At 40.0% G+C, this 20268-nt stretch overlaps 1 protein-coding gene and 1 long non-coding RNA gene across 13 annotated transcripts in view; one reads left to right on the forward strand and one right to left on the reverse strand.

Moving 5' to 3' along the window:
• The window catches only part of LOC108299718 (WD repeat containing planar cell polarity effector), a 510874-nt gene that overhangs the window by 311999 nt on the left and 178607 nt on the right, over nucleotides 1-20268 (forward strand). The gene's annotated exons all lie outside the window — the stretch shown is intronic.
• LOC108299723 lies at nucleotides 5681-17381 on the reverse strand. The gene is made up of 3 exons (XR_001823082.2): nucleotides 17371-17381; nucleotides 14874-14878; nucleotides 5681-6017 (listed from the first exon to the last, which is right to left on the reverse strand). It is a non-coding gene; the product is annotated as an uncharacterized LOC108299723 (long non-coding RNA).

A 20268-nucleotide genomic window follows, 5' to 3' on the forward strand; every position in this document is an offset into this window, starting at 1 on the left:
ATCTTAGGTTGTTGGTTTCAGATCTTGCTTTTTACTGTAATCCTTTATAAGTATAAATATCTCCTTTACCATTATTTTCACTGTGTCATATAAGTTTTGATATGCTGTGTTGTCATTTTTGTCTCGAAACATTTTCTAATTTCCCTTGTAATTTTTCTTTTAATCCATTAGTTGTCTGAGTGTGCTATTTATATAATTTCCAGAAAACTGTGGGGGTTTTTTGTTTTACTTCTATTATTAATTTATAACTTCATCCTATTGTGATGGGAAAAGATACTTTGATAGCTATCTTTTTAAATCTGTTGAAACTTAATTTATCCTAGAAAATGTCTTATATACACATGGGAAGAATGTATATTTTCGGGGTAGGGTATTTTGTATTTGTCTGAAAACAAGTTGATTTATTGTGTTAAGTCTTCTATTTCCTTCTGTCTGGTTTTCTAGCAATTAAGAGTAGGGTATTGAAGCCTCCAACTATTACTGTAGACTGTTTCTCATTTCAATTCTATTTGGTTTATTTTTAAGAGACAGGTTCTCACTATGTTGCCAGACTGGACTTGAACTCCTGGGTTTATGCAATACTGCCACATCAACCTCCCACATAGCTGGGATTACAGGCATGCATCACTGTACCCAGCTTCTGTCAGTTTTTGTAAAATATTTGATGATTTGGTGTTAGGTATATAAATGTTAATTATTGTTATTTTTCTTGCTGTGTTGAAATTTGCATTAGTATATGCTATCTTTTGACTTTTTTAATTTTACATTCAGAAGTACACTTGCAGGTTTGTTACATGGATACACTGAGTAATGGTAGGGTTTGGGCTTGTGGTGTACCCATCATCCTAATAGTAAAGATTTGGATGATGGGTATCATCCAACTGTTTGGATGGGTATACATCGAAACATTGTATACAGTAGGTAAATTTTTAATCCTTAAAACTCTACCAACTTTGGAGACCCCAGGGTCTGTTATTTCCCTTGTTACGTCCATCTGTACCCAATGTTTAGCTGACATTTATAAGAGCAAACATGTGGTGGTTGATTTCCTGAGTTACTTCACTTAGGAATGTTTGAGAACATTAGCTCTCAAACTCCATCCATATTGCTGCAAAGGACATGATGTCATTCTTTTTTATGGCTGAATAGTATTTCATGGTGTATGTATACATATACATATATATATATATATACACACCACATTTTTAAAATTATACTTTAAGTTCTGGGATACATGTGCAGAATATGCAGGTTTGTTACATAGGTATACACGTGCCATGGAGGTTTGCTGCAACAATCAACCTGTCATCTGCATTAGGTATTTCTCCTAACGCTATACCGCCCCTAGCTCCCCACCCCCAAAAAGCTCCCCACCCCCAAAAAGCTCCCCATGTATGATGTTCCCATCCCTGTGTCCATGTGGTCTCATTGTTCATCTCCCACTTCTGAGTGAGAACATGCAGTATTTCATTTTCTGTTCCTGTGTTAATTTGCTGAGAATGATGGTTTCCAACTTTATCCATGTCCCTGCAAAGGACACGAACTCATCCTTTTTTATGGCTGCATAATATTCCATGGTGTATATGTGTCACATTTTCTTTATCTAGTCTAACATTGATGGGCATTTAGGTTGGTTCCAAGCCTTTGAATTGTGAACAGTGCTGCAATAAACATACATGTGCATGTGTCTTTATAATAGAAAAATTTATAATCCTTTGGGTATATACCTAGTAAGGGGATTGCTGGGTCAAAAGGTATTTCTAGATTTAGATTCTTGAGGAATCGCCACACTGTCTTCCACAGTGGTTAAACTAATTTACACTCCCACCAACAGTGTAAAAGCATTCCTGTTTCTCAACATCCTCTCCAGTATCTGTTGTTTCCTGACTTTTTAATGATCATCATTCTGACTGTGGCTTTGATTTGCATTTCTCTAATGAACAGTGATGATGAGCTTTTTTCACAACATTTCTTGGCCACATAAATGTGTTCTTTTGAGAAGTATCTATTCATATACTTTGACCACTTTTTGATCGGTTTGGTTTTTTTTCCTTGTGAATTTAAGTTCTTCGTAGATTCTGGATATTAGCCATTTGTCAGATGGATAGATTGCAAAAATTTTCTCCCATTTTGTAGGTTGCCTGGTCACTCTGATGGTAGTTTATTTTGCTGTCCAGAAGGTCTGCAGTTTAAGTAGATCCCATTTGTCAATTTTGGCTTTTGTTGCCATTGCTTTTGGTGTTTTAGTCGTGAAGTCTTTGCTCATGCCTATGTCCTAAATTGAATGCCTAGGTTTTCTTTTAGGGTTTTTATGGTTTTAGGCCTTACATTTAAGTCCTTAATCCATCTTATGCTAATTTTTGTATAAGGTATAAGAAAGGGATCCAGTTTAAGTTTTCTGCATATGGCTAGCCAGTTTTCCCAACACCATTTCTTAAATAGGAAATCCTTTCCCCACTGCTTGTTTTTGTTAGGATTGTCAGAGATCAGATAGGTGTAGATGTGTGGTGTTATTTCCGAGGCCTCTGTTCTGTTCCATTGGTCTATATCTCTGTTTTGGTACCAGTACCATGCTGTTCTGGTTACTATAGCCTTGTAGTATAGTTTGAAGTCAGGCAGTGTGATGCCTCAAGCTTTGTTCTTTTTGCTTAGGATTGTCTTGGCTATGTGGGCTCTTTGTTGGTTCCAGATGAAATTTAAAGTAGTTTTTTCTAATTGTGTGAAGAAAGTCAACGGTAGCTTGATGGGGATAGCATTGAATCTATAAATTATGTTGGACAGTATGGCCATTTTCATGATATTGATTCTTCATATCCATGAGTATGGAATGTTTTTCCATTTGTTTGTGTCTTCTCTTATTTCCTTGAGCAATGGCTTGTAGTTCTCCTTGAAGAGATCCTTAACATACCTTGTGAGTTGTATTCCTAGGTATTTATTCCCTTTGTAGCAATTGGTGAATGGGATTTCACTTACGGTTTGCTCTCTGTTTATTATTGGTTTATAGGAATGCTTGTGATTTTTGCACATCAATTTTATATCCTGAGACTTTGCTGAAGTTGCTTATCAGGTTAAGGAGATTTTGGGCTGAGATGATGAGGCTTCCTAAATATACAATCATGTCATCTGCAAACAGAGACAATTTGACTTCCTTTATTCCTACTTGAATACCCTTTCTTTCTTCCTCTTGCCTGATTGCCCTGGCCAGAACTTCCAATACTATTCTGAATAGGAGTCGTTAGAGAGGGCATCCTTGTCTTGTGCCAGTTTTCAAAGCGAATGCTTCCAGCTTTTGCCCATTCAGTATGATATTGGCTGTAGGTTTGTCATACAGAGCTGTTATTATTTTGAGATACGTTCCATTAATACCTAGTTTATTGAGCGTTTTCAGAATGAAGGGGTATTGAATTTTATCAAAGGCCTTTTCTGCATCTATTGAGATAATCATGTGGTTTTTGCCACTGGTTCTGTTTATGTGATAAATTATGTTTATTGATTTGCATATATTGAACCAGCCTTGCATCCCAGAGATGAAGCTGACTTGACCGTGATGGCTAAGCTATTTTTTTTTTTTTTTTGAGATGGTCTTGCTGTCTACAGGCTGGAGTGCAGTGACACAGTCTCAGCTCACTGCAATCTCCACCTCCCGGGTTCAAGTGATTCCTCTGCCTCAGCCTCCCCAGTAGCTGGGACTACTGGCACGCGCCACCAGGCTCAGCTTATTTTTTTATTTTTAGTATAGTTGGGATTTCACCATGTTGGCCAGGATGGTCTCGATCTCCTGACCTTGTGAGCCACCACACTTGGCTGGCTAAGCCTTTTGATGTGATGCTGGATTTGTTTTGCCAGTATTTTATTGAGGATTTTCATATTGATGTTCATCAGGGATATTGGCCTGAAATTTTCTATGTCTGTTGTGTCTCTTCCAGGCTTTGGTATCAAAATGATGCTGGCCTGATAAAATGAGTTAGGGAGGTGTCCTTCTTTTTCTATTGTTTGGAATCATTTCAGAAGGAATGGTACCAGCTCTTCTTTCTACCTTTGGTAGAATTCAGCTGGTGAATTCGTCTGTTCCTGGGCTTTTTTTGTTGTTGTTGGTAGGCTATTATTTACTGCCTCAATTTGAGAACTTGGTCTATTCAGGGATTCAACTTCTGGGTTTAGTCGTGAGAGTATGCATGTGTCCAGGAATCTATCCATGTCTTGTAGATTTTCTAGTTTATTTGCATATTAGTGTTTATACTATTCTCTGATGGTAGTTCGTATTTCTGTGGGATCAGTGATAATATCCCCTTTAATGTTTTGATTCTTCTGTCTTTTCTTCTTTGTTAGTCTGGCTAGTGGTCTATTTTGTTAATCTTTTCAAAAACCAGCTCCTGGATTCATTGATTTTGAAGGGTTTTTTGTGCCTCTGTCTCCTTCAGTTCTGCTCTGATCTTAGTTATTTCTTGTCTTCTGCTAGCTTTTGAATTTGTTTGCTCTTGCTTCTCTAGTTCTTTTTATTGTGATGTTAGGGTGTCAATTTTAGATCTTTCCCATTTTCTCCTGTGGGCCTTTAGTGCTATAAATTTACCTCTAAACACTGCATTAGCTGTGTCCCAGAAATACTGGTACATTGTGTTTTTGTTCTCATTGGTTTCAAAGAACTTACTTATTTCTACCTGAATTTTATTATTTACCCAGTAGTCATTCAGGAGCAGGTTGTTCAGTTTCCATGTGGTTGTATGGTTTTGAATGAGTTTCTTAATCCCGAGTTCTAATTTGATTGCACTGTGACTGTTTGTTATGATTTCTGTTCTTTTGCATTTGCTGAGGAATGTTTTACTTCCAATTATGTGGTCAGTATCAGAATAAGTGTGATGTGGTGCTGAGAAGAATGTATTGTCTGTTTATTTGGGGTGGAGAGTTCTGCAGATGTCTATTAGATCTGCTTGGTCCAGAAGTGAGTTCAAGTCCTGGATATCCTTGTTAATTTTTTGTCTCATTCATCTGTCTAATATTGACAGTGGGGTGTTAAAGTCTTTCACTATTATTGTATGGGAGTCTAAGTCTCTTTGTAGGTCTCTAAGAACTTGCTTTATGAATCTGGGCATTTCTGTATTGTTTGCATATTTATTTAGGATATTTAGCTCTTCTTGCTGCATTGATCCCATTATCATTATATAACGCCTTTCTTTGTCTTTTTGATCTTTGTTGGTTTAAAGCCTGTTTTGGATCAAATACCAGGATTGCAATCACTGCTTTTTTTGCTGTCCATTTGCTTTGTGTATCTTCCTCCATTCCTTCATTTTGAGCCTCTCTGTGTCTTTGCAGATGAGATGCGTCTCCTGTAAACAGCACAGCAATGGACGTTGACTCTTTATTGAATTTGCCAGTCTGTGTCTTAATTGGGGATTTTAGCTAGTTTACATTTAAGGTTAATATTGTTGTGTGTGTATTTGTTCCTGTCATTAATATGCTAGCTAGTTATTTTGCCCATTAGTTGATGCAGTTTATTCATAGTGTCGATAGTCTTTATAATTTGGTATGTTTTTGCAGAGGCTGGTACTGGTTTTTCCTTTTCATATTTACTGCTTCTTTCAAGAACTGTTCTAAGGCAGGCCTGGTGACAAAATCTCTCAGCATTTCCTTCTCTGTAAAGGATTTTATTTCTCCTTCACTTATGAAGCTTAGTTTTGCTAGATAAGAAATTCTGGGCTGAAAATTATTTTCTTTAAAAATGTTCTATATTGGTCCCCACTCTCTTCTGACTTGTAGGATTTCCACAGAGAGATCTACTGTTAATCTGATGGGCTTCCCTTTGTGGGTGACCCAACTTTACTGTCAGGCTACTCTTAACATTTTTCCTTCTTTTCAACCTTTGTGGATCTGACGATTATGTGTCTTGGGGTTGCACTTCTCAGGGAGTATCTTTGTGGTGTTCTCTGTAGTTCCCAAATTTGAATGTTGGCGTGTCTTGCTAACTTGGAGAAGTTCTTCTGGATAATATTCTGAAGAGTGTTTTCCAACTTGGTTCCATTCTCTCCAACACTTTCAGGTACACTAATCAAACGTAGGTTTGGTTTTTTAACATAGTCCCATATTTCTTGGAGACTTTGTTCCTTTTCATTCTTTTTTCTATGATCTTGTCTTCACACTTTATTTCATTAAGTTGATTTTCAGCCTCTGATACACATTCTTCCACTTGATCATTTCAGCTATTGATACTTATGTGTGCTTCGCAAAGTTCCTGTGCTGGTTTTCAGCTTTATCAGGTCATTTATGTTCTTCTCTAAACTGATTATTCTAGTTAGCAGTTCACCTAGCCTTTTTTCAAGGTTCTTCGCTTACCTGCATTGTGTTAAAACATACTCCTTTAGCTCAGAGGAGTTTGTTATTGCCCACCTTCTGAAGCCTGCTTCTGTCAATTCGTCAAACTCATTCTTCATCCAGTTTTGTTCCCTTGCTGACAAGGAGTTTTGATCCTTTGGAGGAGAAAAGGGTTTCTGGTTTTTGAAGTTTTCAGCCTTTTTGAGCTGGTTTTTCCCCATCTTTGTGGGTTTATCTACCTTTGTTTTTTTATGCTGGTAACCTTCAGATGGGGTTTCTGAGTTGATGTCCTTTTTGTTGATGTTGCTGCTATGCCTTTCTATGCTTGTCTTCTAACAATCAGGCCCTTCTGCTGCAGGTGTGCTGGAGTTTGCTGGAGGTCCACTCCAGACCCTGTTTGCCTGGGTGTCACTGGCAGAGGCTGAAGAACGGCAAAGATTGCTTCCTGTTCCTTCCTCTGGAAGTTTCGTCCCAGAGGTGTGCTCACCATATGTCAGCCAGAGCTCTCCTGTATGAGGTGTCTGTCAACCCCTGCTGGGAGGTGTCTCCCAGCCAGAAGGCATGGGGGTCAGGGACTCACTGGAAGAGGCAGTCTGTGCCTTAGCAGAGCTTGAGTCCTGTGCTGGGAGATCCACTGCTCTCTTCAGAGCCAGTAGGCAGGAACCTTTAAATCTGCTGAAGCTGTACCCACAGCCACCCCTTCCCCCAAGTGCTATGTCCCAGGGAGATGGGAGTTCTATCTGTAAGCCCCTGACTGGGGCTGCTGCCTTTCTTTCAGAGGTGCCCTACCCAGAGAGGAGGAATCCAGAGAGGCAGTCTGACTACGGTGGCTTTGGTGAGCTGCAGTGGGCTTTTCCCAGTTTGAACTTTTTGGTAGCTTTGTTTACACTGTGAGGGGAAAACTGCCTACTCAAGCCTCAGTAATGGCAGACACCCCACCCTCCACCAAGCTTGAGTGTCCCAGGTTGACTTCAGAGTACTGTACTGGCAGCAAGAATTTAAAGCCAGTGGATCTTAGCTTGCTGGCCTCCATGGGGGTGGGATCCGCTGAGCTAAACCACTTGGCTTCACCCACCTTTCCAGGAAAGTGAACGGTTCTGTCTTGCTGGCATTCTAGGCACTATTAGGGTATGAAAAAAGCTCCCGCAGCTAGGTTGGTGACTGCCCAGACAGCTGCCTAGTTTTGTGCTTGAAACCCAGGGCCCTGGTGGTGTAGGCACCTGAGGAAATCTCCTGGTCTGCAGGTTGTAACAACCATAGGAAAAGCATAGTATCTGGACCGGAATGCACTGTTCCTCACAGCACAGTCCTTCACGGCTTCCCTTAGCTAGGGGAGGGAGTTCGCAGACCCCTTGAGCTTCCCAGGTTAGGCAATGTTCCACCCTGCTTTGGCTCGCCCTCTGTGGGCTGTACCCATTCTCTAACCAGTCCCAGTGAGACAAGCCAGATACTTCATTGGAAATGCAGAAATCACCCCCTGTTGCATTGATATTGCTGGGAGCTACAGACCAAAACTCTTCTATTCAGCCTTCTTGCCAGACACCCATATATATCACATTTTCTTTATACAGTCATCCATCGATGAATACTTAGGTTGATTCCATGACTTTACTGCAGTGAATAATACTGCAGTAAACACATGAGTGAAAGTGTCATTTTTGTATAATAATTTATTTTCCTTTGGGTAAATACCCAGCTGTGGCACTGCTGTGTTGAATGATAGTTCTGTTTTTAGTTCTTTGCAAAACATCTGTACTGTTTTTATAGAGGTGGTACCAATTCACATTCCCACCAACAGTGTACAAGGCTACCTTACTCCACATCGCTGCCAATATGTTTGTTGTTTGTTGTTGTTGTTTTGACTGTTAAATTATAGTCCTTCTGACTCATGTAAGATGAAATGTCTGTGTGGTTTTAGTTTGCATTTCTCTGATAAGTAGTGATGTCGAGCATTTTTTCATGTTTGTTGGCTGCTTATATGTCTTCTTTTGTGAAATATCTGTTCATGTCTTTTTGCCACTTTTAATGGGATTGTTTGTCCTTTTCTCTTGCTGAGTGGTTTACCAAGGCCTTCTTTAGCATCCCCATTGCCCCAGAGCATCAAGACCAATTTGCATTTCTCTGGGAAAAGAGAACAATGAATCTTTACTGTCTTTCCCACAGGATGTTTACTTAGCTCCACTGTCTGTTGTGGCAGAAGGGCCTCCAACTTCAGTCAGTGGACCACTACAGTGGGGTATGTGTTTTCCATTATATTGATGATATCATGATATCTTCTGAGTCATTTTTTAGCTTAGAAACTACAGCCCCTACCTTGCTGTCTCACTTGACCTACAGAGGAAAGATGGAGGGTCAATGCAACGTCCAGGGTCCAGGCATATCAAATATCTGGGTGTCATCTAGTGGGGTGACACTAAATTTATTCAGTCTGCCATTATAGAATAAGCTACAGGCCTGCCCATGTCATACCACACCAGAGCAGTTGCAAACTTTCTTAGGCCTTCTAGGGTATTGGTGTACTTTTTTTCCCCTATTTGGTGCAACTCTTTAGGCCCCTAGATGGCTTATCAAGAAGGAGGACCACTGGAACTTGTCCACAAAGGAAGATGTGGCCTTGAACAAGCTAAAATTGCAGTGACATAAATTCAAGCCTTGGAAGTTCTAGTGAAGGGATAGCCTTGTGAATTGGTGGTTGCCAGTTATCCTGAACAGCTTGGGTGGGGCCTTTTGGAAACATACGGACATAAACATGTGCCTTTAGAGTTCTGGCACCAACTTTTGAAGCAGCTATACTATATACTGTTTGGAGTATATACCTTGACCCTACTCAGATTGATAAGCTGGCTTAGTTGATTTTGTGGCCCTCCCAGGAACTGACTTATCACAAGAAGACAGCCACCATTGTAAAATGGCAAAGCCTAAAACAAAGTATTGCCGTGTGTTTACAGATAATGTTCCCAAGGACATGAAACAAGATGGAGGCCTGTAGCCATGTTTGTTACTGACAACTTTGTTGGGCTGGCTTGAACAGCAGTCTTATAGGATCCTGGGTCTGTATCTTAACCTAAGATACCCTTTCTTTTGCATAACCATACAGAAAGACACACAACGCATACCAGGTTTTCTGCAGCTTAAGACCAACCTCACAAATCCTTTTCCATTAAAACTTGACAGAAAATACTAGCAGTGATCCTTATTATCCCTTTTACAAGTTTGCACAAGAAGAGAGAAGCCAAAAACCCAACTGGGAAGAAATTTTTACCCTATTGTTGGCATGTCAGGCTTCTGGATTTCCTTTCTCATAGCTCAACTCTAAACCAGGCATTTTAAGGGTTGGAAAATTAGTTTTTCCCAGGTTGTAAGAACATTATAAAAGAGATAGAAGCCATGTTAAACCATGAAAGAAAAATACCATAGAAAAGCCTGGGAGTTTCAATAAGGGTCGTCAAGAGGTACTGCTTTTTCCTACTGAGAATGGTGTTACCCCTATTTTTTCCACTTTACTATCTTCTCTTTTCCCTTTTGGCCTACTACAGGAGACATATTGCTTATCTTTGAAATACTCTGCTATTTGTAGAGCTGACCGCTTCTCAGATGTGGTTAGGGTTTGGCTTAGGAGTGGCATAACATCCTTCTATGAGAGGTCAAATACCTGAGTTACATTTTGGAAAGCTTCTGTATACCTATCAGGGTTGTCTGAAAATTGATCTAAGTCTCCCTTTATTTGCCTAAGGTCCTGTAATGAGAAGGGAACTCGAAGAGCCCCAAGTAAGGGGGATCCTCAGATGGTTCCCCTGGAAGTTGTTTCTCTAATTTTGGAGAATTATTCTCTTTGGGCCTTCCCGATGTGATTGCTAAAAGCACTAGGTTGATTTTGTAATGCTTGCAAAGGTCTAGTAAAAAGGCCATGCCCTGTGCAAAAGAAAATTAGCCACTTTTTCTTTAAAGTCTCAGGGTGACAGAAATCCCAGTGCTTCAGAATGCACTCCAAGGTCGTACAGGCTTAAGATAGTATCCATCTAAAAAGAAAAGGGAGAAAAAGGTATTCCTTTAGTCTTTTTTCTTTTGGTGATACTCAGGGTGGAGAGGAAGACAATGAGGGTGTGCACCCTGGTGTTTTCCCTCTGTGGTTCCTGGGTCCGGGAACCTTATAGAACGTGCTGCCCGTGGTTGCAGGCATGACCCCAGCCATGAAATCGAAGGAGCTAAGTGATTGGGATTAGTCACGCTCACCCACGTGGCTCTAATTCTTTGCCTGTGATTTCTCTTTGACTTCCTAGACTCATGTGACCTGCCTGGCTCCCCAAAAAATTGATCTCTAGAAAGACTACATAATAGTTGGGCAAGACCACCTTTGCAGAGGGGGCATGCTGGATTGAACTTTATATCCTGTTATTATGGCCTGTGCTGAAGTACTTACCTGTAGAGAATGGTTCCAGTTTTAACTTCTGAACTTAAAATCCCCTTACTAAGTACCACTCTAATTGGAGGCAGAATAGGTGCCTTAATGGAATATAGGAATTTAGTGGCCCTTTTCCTGCTGATGAGACAGCATTGAGACTAAAATTTGGCTTTGGATGATATTTTACCTCAATTGTTGAAGGCAGAATTTTCCCATTTACAGAAGCAGCATAGAGCCTGGTTTCTAGTAGAGAGGTGCAAAAGGGAAGAGAACTGGGAGGGTAGAGTATTTCGGTGAAGGACCAACTATGTTCCTTATGGATCTCTATTTCACTAGGTAGCACTATTGACCTTGAAACACCATGTGTTCTCTAGACCAAGGGCAGAGTGACCTTGACATGCCATGTTGTCTCCAGGCCAAGGGCAGAGAGAGACCTGGAAATGCCAAATGTGCTCTCCAGGCCAAGGACAGAGAGGCCTAGAAATGCCACATGCTGCTTTCCAGACCAAGGACAGAGAGAGAGCTGCAAATGCCACATACTCTCCAGATCAAGGGTAGAGAGAGACCTGGAAAGGCCATGTACTTTCCAGACCATGGGCAGAGAGAGACCTGGAAATGCCTTGTGCTCTCTAGACCAAAGGCTGAGAGAGAGACATTCACAGTGGTAGTGGCGAGGGGAATCTCTCAGTTCCTAGAAAATCAGAGACATTTTCCCTTGAGCTATATCCCCAGTTACTAGACATTCCCTGGTCTTGCCAAACAAGATTACTTCTGTGAATTATAAAACATACTGCATATTTCATACACAGAGAGGATAAGAGTTATGATGATGTTTACAAACAGGAAAGGAGGAAATTACGATAGGAAAGTTGGAGATCCTGTTGCTGACACCCCATCAGGGCAGTCAGTGGCTGGAGTCAGTCCAGAAGCCTTTGGATAACACCAGGGGGTATCCCTGGCCAGAAATCTTCAGTTGCCCTAGGACTACTTGTAGCCACATGTGCCAGCTAAATCCTCCATGAAAGGGATTAAAATGGAGGCTGAGAGCCTCAGAGTGAAAGGATAAAGTTGGAGTTCACTCCTCCACTTGCCATTTCAATAAATGTTATACCTTGGTATCTCCCAGACAAGGTCCCCATTATGAAGTGGCCACATTGTCTGGGTTATATACCCTGGGGTTCATTGTCCTGTGCCAGCGCCAGGAAAATTTAGGACACAGACACATATGAGGAATTTAGGAGTGGAAGTTTAATAGGTAGAAGAGAAAGATAAACCGCTTTCTCCATAAAGGAAGGTGTCTCTGAGAAGAAAGGGCCAGCTGGTGGTAAATGCGCCAAGTTTTATAGTCCAGTTTGAGGAGGTGGTGTCTGATTTACATAGGGCTCATAGATTGGTTCAATCCTGTATGAAGTTTATATAGCAGGCAGGGAAGGCTGCTCGTCTCACCCTAATCTTCTTATGCCAATGGGCTTTTCAGTTGATCGGTGCCATTTTGTCTGCTTCTTCCAGCACACATGGCTGGCAGAGAAGGGAAGATGGAGCTGCTGTCTTAAAAATGTCTTTAAGTCCTTAGTCCTGCCGGCATTCATCCATGCAAGCTTCCAGCTGGCAGGCTGCTCTTTGTTAGAAAATGATTTGGGGCTACTTTTTGTTAAACGGAAAAGTCTTTCCAAGGACTCCCATGCCCTAGTTATTTGCCTAAGTGATTTTCTTCTTAACTCCTGTATCACTATGGAAGGAGGCTGTGTTAAATGTAATGTTGCAGAGCAACAACTCTGTGCTTCGTATTATTCCTTACAAGTGGTGGACATTACAAGGAGTGTCTGGTGCTAGTATGCACCCCATGCCTTATAGCAGGTTGACTGAATGGTACCTTTCAGAAACCAAAGCCTAGGAATGCCCAGACAGAGAAAGGGCAAATGGCAGGCCTGCCTGCAGCAGAGGAACACATTAATTGCAGACCTCCATTTGATACTTGGACCTGTCACCTATGTGACAACTGAAGGACAGTCTTCAGTGGAGGCTGCTGAGCCTCCAAAAATCCCTTCATTTATACAGGAGGGACAGGGTCCAATTCCTGACCAGGCCTGGTACACAGATGGCTCATGATGATTCAGTCCTTAACCCTAGACAGTTGTGGCCACTCAGCCATCCACTGATAGTATCTAGTTTGATACAAGTGAAGGACATAGTAGCCAGTGGGCTGAGCTCTGGGCAGCTTAGATGGTCCTCCTTCATAAGCTAGACCTAATAGTCCTATGCACTGACAGCTAGGCTGTCTTTAAGGGACTCACTATGTGGCTATTATAGTGGAAAACACAGGATTGGACACTAGCAGCCTGTGCCCTTTCAGGTGCTGACATTTGGAATGGCATTATCCACACATCTAGGGGATGCATGTAACAGTCTACCATGTGGATGCCCATATTGCACCTACACCACCTGGAAATCAATAGACAGACAAGGTAGACTACATTTGCCTCCTCAAGGAAGTGCCCACAAAAGATGTGGCTTACTGGCTATGTAAAAAGAGAGGATACTGGGGACAACATACCTTTTGGGACATAGTGAAAACTGAGGACTACTACGATGATACAAAGATATAGTACTTATCTGTCAGCAGTGTCCTACTTGTGCACAGAAATACCCCAGGCCCTTTCCATACAATACTGAACAGACAGGCCAGGGCTGGAGCCAAGTATAATAGTGGCAGCTAGACTACATAGGACCTTTGCCTCTATGTGATGGGTGCAAGGAAGTTTTGGGCTCAGTCCGAGTCCCAAAACCTCAAAAGTAATGAGGATGATAGTTTAGCCTCCAATCTTTGACTGAATGCCCGAGAGTCCCTGGGAAACCACTGATATAAGACTAAGAGTCAAAAGCTGACGAACTTGGAGTCTGATGTTTGAGAGCAGAAAACACCCAGCATGGGACAAAGTTAAAGGCAAGAAGACTCAGCAAGTCCCCTTCTTCTACCTTCTTCTGCTTGGTTTTTCTAGCCATGCTGGCAGCCAGTTGGATAAACCCACCCAAGGTGGTTCTTCCTCTCGCAGTCCACTGATTCAAATGTTAATCTCTTCTGGCAACACCTCAAGTTGACAACATTAATTATCATAAATGGTTACCCCCACAGCAGTGTGACCAGTCCCTTCAAGTAACCAAAGATATGTTGCTGGGGTGGCAGAAAAACTTTCCACCTGGGGAGTGGGGGCCTACCTCTCCCCTTGGGGATTGTTATGGGTGGTGGCACCCACAGCTGACCTTATGTACCCTCTAATTGGACTGTTATATGCACCTGGTGGCATCTTTGTCAGTATGCATTGTGTTCCATTTGCATACCATACATTCCTCCTCACTGGGAGAGTGTAAAAGCCAGGTACTTCCAGAAACATGCATCCTGGCAGTTTTACCCTTTGGCCATTTCTGCTCCCCAAGTGGCAACAATAGATACAGATAGAGCTGCAAGTTGAGGCTAAACATATGGCTGCAGCCATTAATGCTACCAGCCATGGGATTATTCTTCTTACTGAAGAGACCACCCAAATAAGACACATTACTTTGCAAAATGGCATGGCCCTGGATATCTTAACTGCTGCCCAGGGTAGAACCTATGCATTAGTTAAAACTGAATGTTGTTTATATATCCCTGATTACTCTCACAATGTAACCAGGCTATGTGGGTCCTAAACACCTGCATTATATTCTATAGTATATATTATAATAACACTATAGATTGTTGTCTTACACACCTATAAAAACATGGTTAAATCAACTCCCAAGCACTTGGTAGAACTTTATATCCAGTGTGATTGTTATTATATTCGTTATTTTTTTGTTGTTGTAGTTTGTATTGCTGCTGTGGCATTTGTCTGAAATGTTCCGCCACATACCTGACCCTAGGAGAATTATAGAAGAAATGGCATGATAAGAATGTGAGGGGCATTCAGTATGTTAGAGTGGAGCGTATGGCACATGCACCTGATAGCAGTAACTTAAGCATACCCTGAGAATGATACTATTGTCTTACAAGAATGTGTTTTTGGAGTCCTAAGCTAAAGAGTCCGAGAATGGCCAACTTGAGGATGTATTCCATATTTATGGAGGACATCTGAACTCCCAGCCCATCCCTTGGAATGCAGGCTTCACAGGGGATTATCCAACTCACCACCTCTGGAGTGTCCTTGTATGTAAGTTTCCTCACTAAATCCTATGCCTCTGACTCCAGGTCTCTTCTCCAACCTCTCAGACATGATGCATCCCTACTGGAGTGAGTAGGGATCCAGAATAGCAGCAGTTAGGTAATGTGATGCCTCCAGCTTCATTCTTTTTCCTGAGGATTGCTTTGGCTATTTGGGCTCTCTTTTGATTCCATATGAACTTTAGGATTGGTTTTTCTAATTTTGTGAAATTCAGACCAGGTTTCAGGATACTGGGGAGGCTCAGCTCCCCGATAGGATGTGTTCTTCCAGGTTCTTGGTCCCTCACTCACCCAAGAATGGGGGAGAGGACCCCACCAGGTGTGGTGGGCTCGTTTAATTAAATATCAGACCCCAGAGTTTTGCAGAAAGTGATTTATTTAGGCAGAGAGAGAGAAAAAGGAGAAAGAATAGTAGCTCCCATGATGTCATGGAAGGGGATCCAGAAATGGAGTCCACACCGATGTGGGAGAAGGGTACTTTTAACCTGGGAGACATTCCCACCACATTCAAGTTTTCTGTCCTATGAAAGGAGTTCCTTTAAACTTCCTCTGGAGTGATTGATCTTTGATTTCTAACCTTTGATTTGTTGTTTTGGCCCACAGTCCTCCCATAGCTTCTAGAGGACTTTCTAGACAAAGGAAGCTCACCTGACTAGTCTATCTTCCTGTGCATGGGAAAGTTAAAACCCTCTAAGCTCCAGGATGGAGAAGGGGTTGGAGGTATGGAGCTGGGAAGTTCTTGCCTTTGAAACCACACCCCCTTGTGGACCCCGGAAGAGAATACATTTCCTCTAAATGACATTGATATTTGATAGGAATTGCATTGAATCCGTAGATTGCTTTGGGCTGTATAGTTGTTTTAACAATATTGGTTTTTCAAATCCATGAGCATGAAATGTTTTCCCATTTTTTTGGTATCATCTATGATTTCTTATATCAGTATTTTTAGTTCTCCTTATGAGATCTTTCACATCCTTGTTTAAATGTATTACTGGATATTTTAATTTTTATGGCTATTGTAAATGGAATTGAGTTCCTGATTTAATTCTCAGCTTGAATGTTATTGGTGTATAGAAATGACACTGATTTTTGTGTGTTGATTTTGTATTCAGAAACTTACTGAAGTCATTTTTCAAATCTAGGAGTCTCTTGGAGGAGTCATTAGGATTTTCTCAGTGGAAGATCATGTAATCAATGAATAGAGATAGTTTGACTCCTTTTTTCCTAGTTGGCTACCTTTTATTTCTTTCTCTTGCCTCATTGCTCCAGCCAGGACTTCCAGTATTATGTTAAATAGTAGTGCTGAGAGTGGAAATCCTTGTCTTGTTTCTGTTTTTAGGAGGAATGCTTTCAAATTTTCTCCATTCAGTATGATGTCTGCTGTGGGCTTGTCATAGATGGCTGTTATTATTTTGAGGTATTTCCCTAAATGCATAGTTTGTCCAGGGTTTTCATCATGAACGGATGCTGGATTTTATCAGATGCTTTTTCTGCATCTATTGAGATGATCATAAGGTTTTTGTTTTTAATTCTATTTATGTGGTGAATCATATTAATTGATTTGTGAATGTTGAAACATCCTTGTATCCATGAAATAAAGCCCACTTAATCATGAATTATCTTTTTAATATGCTGTTGAATTTGGTTTGCTAATATTTTGTTGAGGATATTTACATCTATATTTATTAGGAACATTGGTATATAAGTTTGGGTTTTGTTGTGTCTTTGCATGATTTTGGTGTCAGGATGATACTGCTTTTGTAGAATGAATTAGGGAGGAATCCTTCCAACTTGATTTTTTTGGAATAGTTTTACTAAGATTGGTTCCAGCTCTCGTTTATATATTTGGTAAAAGTAGTCCATAAGTTCATCTAGGCTTGGGCTTTTTTGCTGTTGTTGCTGCTGTTTTTGGAAGATTTTTTTATTACTGATTCAATTACTTTACTCATTATTGGTCTGTTCAGGATTTCTGTTTCTTCCTGGTTCAATCTTGGGATGATGTATTCAATTAACATATTTCCTCAAGGTGCTCTGCTTTGTGTGTGTAGATATGTTTATAGTCATCTCTGATGATATTTTATATTTATTATCAGTTGCATTTTCACTGTTATCATTTCTGATTGTGCTTATTTAATCTTTTTTTTATCTCTTGTAACCTTTTTAAATTTAAAGCCTTCTTTTTTCTGATTGTTAGCATTACCAAACTTGTTATTTTTGTTACTATTTGCATGGAATATCTTCTTTTGTCTTTTCATTTTTAATCTATTAGTATGTTTGGATCTGTAGTAACTCTCTTATAGACAGCATATAATAGAGTCAGTTGTTTCTCTTCTGTTAATCTGCCTTTTGATTGGAAGTTTGATCCATTTGCATTAAAATTACTAATACAGAGGGTCTTCTGTTATTTTGTCATTCATTTTTTTATACCATACAGCTTTTTATTGTTCCTCATTTCCTAGATTACTGTCTTTTTCATGGTTGGTTGATATTTTTTGTAGTAAAGTATTTTTTTCTTCCATTTGCATATATTCTATAGCTATTTTCTTTGCAGTCATCATGGGGATTACATTTACTGTCCTAAAGTTATAAGGGTATAATTTGGATTTACACTTGCTTAATTTTCAATAACACACAAAAACTCTGCTCTTTTTTATCTTTCTCTTCACCTTTTTTGGTTTTTAATGTCATAAAACTACTTTGTTATACATTGTTTATAACACAAACTAATCATTATTTTAAGTGTCTTATGTAAAATATAAAATGTGGTAGAACAACCAAAATTACAATAATCTAGCTTTTAGACCAATAATTTTTAAAATGTATAAGTATCTTAATTTGTGTAGAGAGCAAAAAGGGCAATTTTGAGCCATTGTTACAATAATGCTAGCTCTTATAATATCCCTGGTATTAAGATTTTTTTTTCTTTGTATTGAGATTTTCTTTTATTGAACTTTTTTTTTCTTTATATTGCTTTGAGTAGCTAACTGTCTAGTGCCCTTTTATTTCACCTTATAGGACTCCATTGCACATTTCTTGCTGGCAAGGACTAGTGGTAATGAACTCCCTCGGCTTAGGTTTATCTGGGAATTTCTCAATTTCTTCTTCACTTTTGAAGGACAGTTTTGCAAGATATGGGATTCTTTGTTGACATTTTTTTTCTTTGGGCATTTTTTTTTTTTTTTTGAGCCTCTCAAGCAGCCTGCCATTACCCCCAGCTAATTATTATTACTGTTATTGTATTTTTAGTAGAGATGGATTTTTCCCAGGGTGACTAGGCTGGTTCCAAAATCCTAACCCCAAGTGATCTGCCTGCCTCAGCCTCTCAAAATACAGGGATTACAGGCAAGAGCCACCGTGCCTGGCCTCTTTTGGACTTTTGTCAGCCCAGTGCTCTCTTACCTCCAAAGCTTTTGATGAGAAATCTGTTGATAGTATTTCTTAAGGGCTCTTCTATGTGAAAAAATCACTTCTGTTTTTCTGCTTTCAGCACTCCCTTTGTCTTCGCCTTTTGAACGTTTAATTTCAATGTGTCTCAAGATGCATTTGAGTTCATCTTTCTTGGAGTTCTTTGAGCTTCTTGGATGTTTGTATTCATATCTTTCATTAAATTTGTGGAGTTTTTAGCCATTATTTCTTTTAATATTTTCCCTCTCTTTTCCTTGTGGAACTCCCACAATGCATATGTTGATCAGCTTGATGATATCCCTCAGGTCCCTTAGGCTGTATTCACTTTTCTTCAATCTTTTTTCTTTCTGTTCCTTAGGTTGATAATGTTTATTGTCCTGTCTTCAAAGTTCCTGATTCCTTTTCTGTCAGATCAAATCTGCCTTTGAAATCATCTTGTTATTTTGTTTTCCAGCTCCAGAACCTCTTTTTGGTTTGCTTTTAGGTTTTCTATCTTTTTATTCATATTTCCATTTTATTCACTCATAATTTTGACTTCCCCTGCATCTTCCTTTAGTTCTTTGAGCATATTTTAGATAACTGTTTTACAGTCTTTGAAGAGTAGGTCTGCCATCAGGTCCTTTATCAGGGACAGTTTCTGTTTATGTTTTCCTCTTAGAATAGGCCATACTTTCCTCTTTCATTGTATGCCTCATGGTTTTTTATTATGGTTGAAAACTGGACGTTGGAATCTAATAACATGGTAACTAAGAATCAGATTCACATCCTTCCCTAGGGTTTGCTATTTTTTATTACTGCTTTAGGGGTTTTACAATTGTTTTAGGCTGATTGTGGGCAAAAGATTATACTAAGGTAAATCTTAAGGTCTTCTCAGTCCTTGTCCAAACGTATACTTTTCCTGCTCTTGGAATGCGTGGTAACTTTGTAATTTTCCCTATATATGCAGTTGCTTTTCAGTGTCCTAGTCTTTGATGTTTGGTTCCCAAAACAGCAAAAAAGAAAAATGAAGGGAGTAATAAGAGTACAGCTCTTCAAATCTCCTACAAGTCACTTCAGGCAAGGAGGAGGGGTTTGCAGCAATAAGGAGTGAGGTGCAATGAGGGATGAGGTGCCCAGCCTCCCTGTCTGCACCTCTGCAATCAAAAGCATCAATTCACAGTCAGAGTACAGAATCCCTACATTTTTCCCACCCTCATTCCAGCCAGCTGCCTGCTAGCTGCTCTGGAATGTCTTCACACTTGCCCACCATACAGCTGGGGTGGTGGATGGGTAACACATACTGTGCTAAGAGCTGAAATTGATGAACATTAACTGTAATTTACCATCCAAGTCTTTCCCTAAAAGTTGCAAGCCTCAATAGACTCCATAGAGATTCTGCCAATGCAATTATTATTTTAGGCTCCAGATTCCTGGTATTTCCTACTTTGCCATCTTCCCAGAGATCAGTGTTGAGAATTCAGGGCTGATAAAGGATCTAAAATTTGTGATATGTCAGAAAGGGGGAATCTGTGTGAAGAGATGAGACTCAAGAGTCTTTATTGTGGTCCCCTTTGGGTCCTTAATGGAGAGCTAGACTACAGGTAGACAAGGCATAGAGAAAAGCCACTGCTGTGAGACTAAGGGCTAAATGGAGATGCTAGAGTGTTCACAGTTCTGAGAAATACTGGAATTCTGACTCATCCAAACTTAAGCAACCTCACTGGGCAATTACATAAAATTCCACATTCAACATGTCTTATATTTACAAAAAACAATAAATTGAACAATTCTGTTCTGAGATTTTTAAAAACACTGTTAGGATAGAAAATCTGGCTGCATTAAATGATAATACTGTTGAAATCCTTCTCCATGACCCCTGAAGCTGATATTCTATTACAGAATTATTTTGTGGTCTTTTTAAACCTTCTCATAAGTTCATTATGGAAACTAAAAGAGCCAACTTCCAAATTGCTAACTA

Source organism: Cebus imitator, unplaced genomic scaffold (genome assembly GCF_001604975.1).
Source record: "Cebus imitator isolate Cc_AM_T3 unplaced genomic scaffold, Cebus_imitator-1.0 Scaffold23, whole genome shotgun sequence".
Taxonomy (NCBI): Eukaryota; Metazoa; Chordata; class Mammalia; order Primates; family Cebidae; genus Cebus; species Cebus imitator.